The sequence below is a fragment of the Heteronotia binoei genome, chromosome 16 (assembly GCF_032191835.1).
Source record: "Heteronotia binoei isolate CCM8104 ecotype False Entrance Well chromosome 16, APGP_CSIRO_Hbin_v1, whole genome shotgun sequence".
NCBI classification, from domain to species: domain Eukaryota; kingdom Metazoa; phylum Chordata; class Lepidosauria; order Squamata; family Gekkonidae; genus Heteronotia; species Heteronotia binoei.
In genome coordinates, this window is record NC_083238.1 from 33281140 (window position 1) to 33287139 (window position 6000).

Consider the following 6000-nt stretch of genomic DNA (forward strand, 5'->3'; position numbering starts at 1 on the left):
TGGAAATCCTCCACATTGAAAAAAAAAGATTTTTTCCCCTGTTCTGAATAGTGAGATAACGTTCCCCCCCCCCCTCTGATTTTGTGTTGATTGGAGAAGCAGAAGCGTCACCTCAGATTCCCAGATGATCTGGCAATGCACATGTCAGCTGGGGCTTTTTAAAAAAAAAAAAGTGGGAGGGGCAGTAAACATTCCAAGGGGCAGTATCGCGCGTGAGCTGTCCAAACAGGAAAAAGCCGATCTTGTGCTGCTTTTTTGAAAAAGGGCCAGACTTTCTGCGCTGTCAAATTAATGCGGCATTGAGGCGCAGCAAACTGGGATGACCCTGGATGACGCTCGATTGCCAGATGTGGATGTCTGAATGAACACATTTAATCCGTCTGCGAGACAGAGCTGTGTCGCCACTAATGGAACGTCTGACTGCACCCTTGATCTGAGATGTTGCCAACAGTCTTTCTTTTATTCTATCAAATACACAAGATAGGCAACAAATAGCTGCTTTTAATTGGGGGGGGGGGGGTTGCGCGCCGGGCAGAATCGAAATAAATATTTCTTGCTTTTATTATTTGAAATATACAGGAATATCTTTCTTATCTAAGGCTGGGCAAGTCAGCATTATTTCATTAACATGGAATGATCCCAGTGTTAACATGCTAAAAGTCCAGTGAGAATTGCAATAGGTCAGCAAAAGAAATCATTGAAGGCGAATTTAAGTGATAATAGCAAAAGGCTTTTCCACATCTCAAGGAGGATTCAGGCAGGAAACCAGTGACGAAGGAAAGTTAATATAAAGCACTAAGCATCAGAAAGTGCTCCACTAGCCCTGGAGGATGAAATGAGGCGTAGAAATGGGACACAGCAAAAAGAGCTGCCAAGGACAAAGTGGTTGACAGCAAAAAAAAAAAAAAATCCTTGCAAAACCTATCTGAACAGAGAAGTAATTCCAAAGTGTTCTTCTAACCCAGGGGTCCCCAAACTTTTTGAGCCAGCTGGCAAATTTGGAACTCTGACGCTGCGTGGTTGGCACCACAACAAGATGGCTGCCACAAAATAGTTGCTGCAGGAGGTAACAGCCGGTCACAAGATGATTGCCACAGCTTAACTTCAGTAACACACTGCACATCCTTGTGCTGTGGTGGCAGCTGCTGCCACAGCAAAAATTTTAAAAAATCTTCACAGCCAATCAAATGTCCAAGAGCCAATCAGAAGTCTTGTTGGGCAAATGCCTACCAGGCCCAACACACTTTCTAAATCCACTTGGTGGGCAGAAAGGGTTTCAACGGGCCTCTTGTTACCCACAGGCACCACAATTGGGAACCCTATTCTAACCTAACAGGTATGAAGGCCCCAAGGCAACTGCCTTCTCCTTTTACCCACCATGCAACTCTGTTCCTTTGTATAAATACAAACAGACCTGCGCCTCACAGTTGCTGCCATGTCAACAGATCCTGCCAGGAGCCAAAAGAGATAACCCTCTCTTACCTCTTTGCTTCACCAGATATATTTAAATATAGCATTCAGCCATGCATGCCCTATAGGGCTTCCTGAACTCTCGTGAGATCACTTCCTCTTAAGGGAATTTGGCTGCTGAAGAAGAAAGTTAGAGTCCAATTACACCTTTAAGACCAACAAAATTTTATTCAAGGTATGAGCTTGATGTTGAATAAAACTTGGACCCTAATCTTCTTCTATTGCTTCTGACCAATGGCTACCTACCTGGATCTATCTTCAGGGCCACCCTAACCCTAGGCAAGGCTAACTTTTGGCACACACACACCCCACATTGATAACATCACTGAGTCACATGGGGGTCACCCAATTTGGTGCCCCGAGAAGGCTGGCGCCCTAAGCAATCACCTAGTTTGCCTAGTGACAGAGCTGGTCCTGTCTATCTTCTTAGACTGTGCTAATTCGCTTGAGGATTTGGTATAGGAAAGAACAGGGGGAAAGGAAGCTGCATTCACTATAATTCCAGACAGAGAAAGCACTAGACTTATTAAACTGTGCTCCTGTTTGTAACCATGCTGCCTCCTTATTTTGATACCTGGCGTTAACAACACAACACCTCAGTATGAGGCAGCTTTGTGTGTGAAAAGACTCAGAAGCCATTATTGACTGTATGATGTGCAAAATGCATCAGTTTTAGGAGGTGTCATTTTTGTCATGTGAAGTTGTTTACTAGAAATATTTGTAAGCATTTTAGCTGAGCTCATCCCAGGCAGGTACATCACAATCCATATATATCATCTGCTTGGCCATAGAAACAAACTTTCTTAACCAAATGGCCTCTCCTCCCCAAAGTAAACAGCCAATCCCAACTTTCCTCTGCCTCCTCTGTGCTAGGAGGTGCTTCAGTAGAAGTCTTTGCCTCTGCAAGAAGTACCTATTCAGAAGCAGTTGCCTCCATTTTAGGAACTTAGGCTGAAGTTTGGTTTGCATCCTCCAGAGATGTTGTAAATGGCCCTGCCCGTGTGGCAGAAACTTGGTGGTTCTCAAGGTTCATCAAGGTCACTCAGGCACCTCTGAAACAGAGTATGAGAAGATTTTAGTTGAAATATTCTCTGAAAGACACAGCAAGTGGCTGAGGTTCAGAGGTTGGGAGCCTTGAAAAACACAACTGGAAGGAAACAGCCAGAGCGGTATAGGAGTTAGAGTAGCAGACTAAGGAGAACCAGGTTCAAATTTCCCTCTGCTCTGGATGTTCACAGGGTAGTCCTGGGACAGTCATTCTCAGGTTAACCTACCTCATATGGCGGCCCAGAGCTTGCTTCTTCTTTTTTAACAGGAACATACAGGAATGCAGTTCCAGCTGTTTTGGCATTGGGGGTGTGACCTAATATGCAAATGAGTTCCTGCTGGGCTTTTCCTACAAAAAACTCTGTGTGAGCCAATGGTGCCATCAGGGTGTGGCCTTAATATGCAAACGAATTCCTGCTGGGCTTTTTCTACCAAAAAAAAACCCCCTGTGGCGCTCACTGTAAAGGGAATGGGGAATTATATTGTAAGTCCCTATGAATCCCCACCGGGGAGAAAAGTGTAAGATAAGCAGCATTAAAATAAATTAGATGCAGAATGGATAAGTGGAAAGGGAGCCATACCATTTACCTCCTCCCACCCCTGGAAGTTTACTTCTGCTCCCATATCTCTAGAAGAAAAACTAAAAAAAAATACTTCTGAGGGAAAACATTGACTGGGCAAGTATTCAGCCTCCTCAACCCACTAATGCTGCGCATTAATGGTCCACAGATTGTGGACATGTGGTGGCAAACCCAGAGGTCCACCACAGCTACATCTATTCTAGCCCTTAAATAATACAAAATCTGCAAAACAGTTGCTGACCAGAAAAGAAAATAAGCTGAGTCTACCTACACATTACTGCTATCGGTCCCTATTCCAAATCACTTTCAGCTCTCTAAAAACCTATAATCTTTCTCTTGGCCCAAGTCATGTCAGGAAGTTAACTCCTTTTTGACTTTGCCATTTTCTTTACAGTCTGGCTGGCCAAGGCTGCTGCTACTCATGACGACTCCTCAGAACCACATTCATATTCTGCATTGTGAGAATTTTTAAAATATATTTTAAAGTATTTGATGTAACAAGAAAATAGTTCCCAGTTTTTGATTCTCGGATCACATGCCGTGTCCTTCAGAGAATATGCCAAGTAAAATAAGTGTTCAGAAGTAAACAACAATTCTTTCTCCCTAAATTGGCCCTGTCAAAATACATGATGCTATTATTTAGGACATTCTCCTATATAGGCTCTTTCAGTGACTATGATCTCCAAAAGCTTTTTGAGATGATTGCTGCCTGTAAGAAAACTGTGAACAACAACCCAGACACTTCTGGAAACAATAACTTAAATGAAATGTCAGGGCCAGTTTAGCTACAGAGAAATATTGTGCGCCACCAAATTAGAAATATATGTCCCAATTCCTTTGCTTTCTGCCTCTTGGTTTGCAGGACCCTTTAAAAGTTGGACTTGGGAATGATATTCTTGCTGGATTCAAAGAAAAATGGATCATTTTTAAAGCAAGCATGCTAACTGCAGCCCTCACTTGGATAACCAAAGCTAGCCTGATCTCATCAGATCTCAGAAGCTAAGCAGGGGCCAGCCACAGTTACTGCTTGGATGGGAGACCACCTACAAATACCAGGGTCACTACACACTGCTAAGGCTGATTCCCAAAGGAAAAGAATAGAACTGTATCCTTATATGTGTTTTTCTATATTTCTTTTCCACCAGTAAACATATTCCTACAATCAACATGGGCTTCTTCTAATAAAATACCTGCTGCACAATACTTAGTACTATCCCACTTGCCTATACTAGTTCTTGTTCCCTGTTGTCTTTCTTACTCCATATACATGTCAAAAGGCATCCTTATAATGGGTTTCATCCTCATTTAGATTTTGGCTGTAATTCTGCAGGGAAGGGAGTGCATTTAATGTGTTCTGCATCTTTCATTCCATGTCAGTCATTACCTCCAACATATCACCAACAAAGCATAGCCAGTTTACTTCCTTCCCATTTACTTTAATGCCTAAGTCTTCCACTCCTTTTATTTTATTGATTTCACCCTCTATAAATATGTTAAATGGTAGCGAGAACAATAAGCATCCTTGGAAAGGAAAGGTCCCCTGTGCAAGCACCAGTTGTTTCCGACTCTGGGGTGACGTTGCTTTCACAACATTTTCATGGCAGACTTTTTACAGGGTGGTTTGCCATTGCCTTCCCCAGTCATCTACACTTTCCCCCCAGCAAGCTGGGTACTCATTTTACCGACCACAGAAGGATGGAAGGCTGAGTCAACCTTGGGTCAGCTACCTGAATCCAGCTTCCGCCAGAATCAAACTCAGGTCGTGAGCAGAGAGTTCAGACCGCAGTACTGCAGTACTGCTGCTTTACCACTCTGCGCCACGGGGCCGCTAAACATCCTTGAAGGACCTCTTATTTTGGCTCTTTGTTCAATATAATTTACTCTAATAATAGCTTCCTGGGTTTTCTATAAATTGCATATAATTCTTTTGTTCTCATAGCATGTTCCCATTTTTTTTCACGAAGATGAACATTTTATTTCAGCTGAAGCTATCAGTGCATGACTTTCAGGTACAAAATATCAAAAATTAGAAACTGTCAAAGGGGAAATAAATAAAGCTGTAAGCTTCTGCATACCTACTTAGGAGTAAATCCCTATGAACTCTAGAGTTTACCTCTAACCCCCACTCTCCCTATATTTATTTATTTGTTTTATTTATTTATTTATTTATTTATTTATTTATTTATTTATTTATTTATTTATTTGATTTATATGCATGCACGCATGCATTTGGAGGCGGCCTTAGGGCCAAACGAAATGTTACTGCCTGAGAAACTGCAGGCATACAGCAGCTATAGGAGTGGCTACTTTATAAAAGGAGACCCTGAATGGAATCAGCATGGTGCCTCAGGGAGAGGAAGGGATACGTTGTCCTCTAGTGATTCTGTAGCCTTGGGCAAAAAGTCTATGAAGAGGCCCCAGAATCACTGTCACCAGGGCAGGATCTTCGGGGGGGGGGGGGGCAGAAGGTGGTGCTTGTCCCGAGCACCAACAGGGAGGGCGCCAAATTAGGTATGGAGTCCATTGTATTCTATGGGACCATAAAATAGAATGAGCCCATAAGGGGGCTTCGTTTTAAATCCCCCCCTCAAAAAATATGTAGATCCGGTCCTGCTGTCAGCCTCCCTCTGCTAGGGGCAAGCAAGGGGTGGCCTTTGTCCTGTGTGAAGTGGACAAGAGCCACCACTGCTGCAGGGAGTCAGTTGCCCAAGCCCCAGATGGCGCAGTTGCAAGCAGGAACCTGTTCTTCTCCTCCCCACTTTTAGGATCATGAGTGGTTGAGACTCCCCTAGGAACAGGGCTCTGGGGCAGCTGCCCCTGTTGGCTTTTGACCTCTGCATGCAATCAGGTAGCACAGCTGCAAAGCTATGCACAAATGCTGAACACAAGAATTATTTCCATA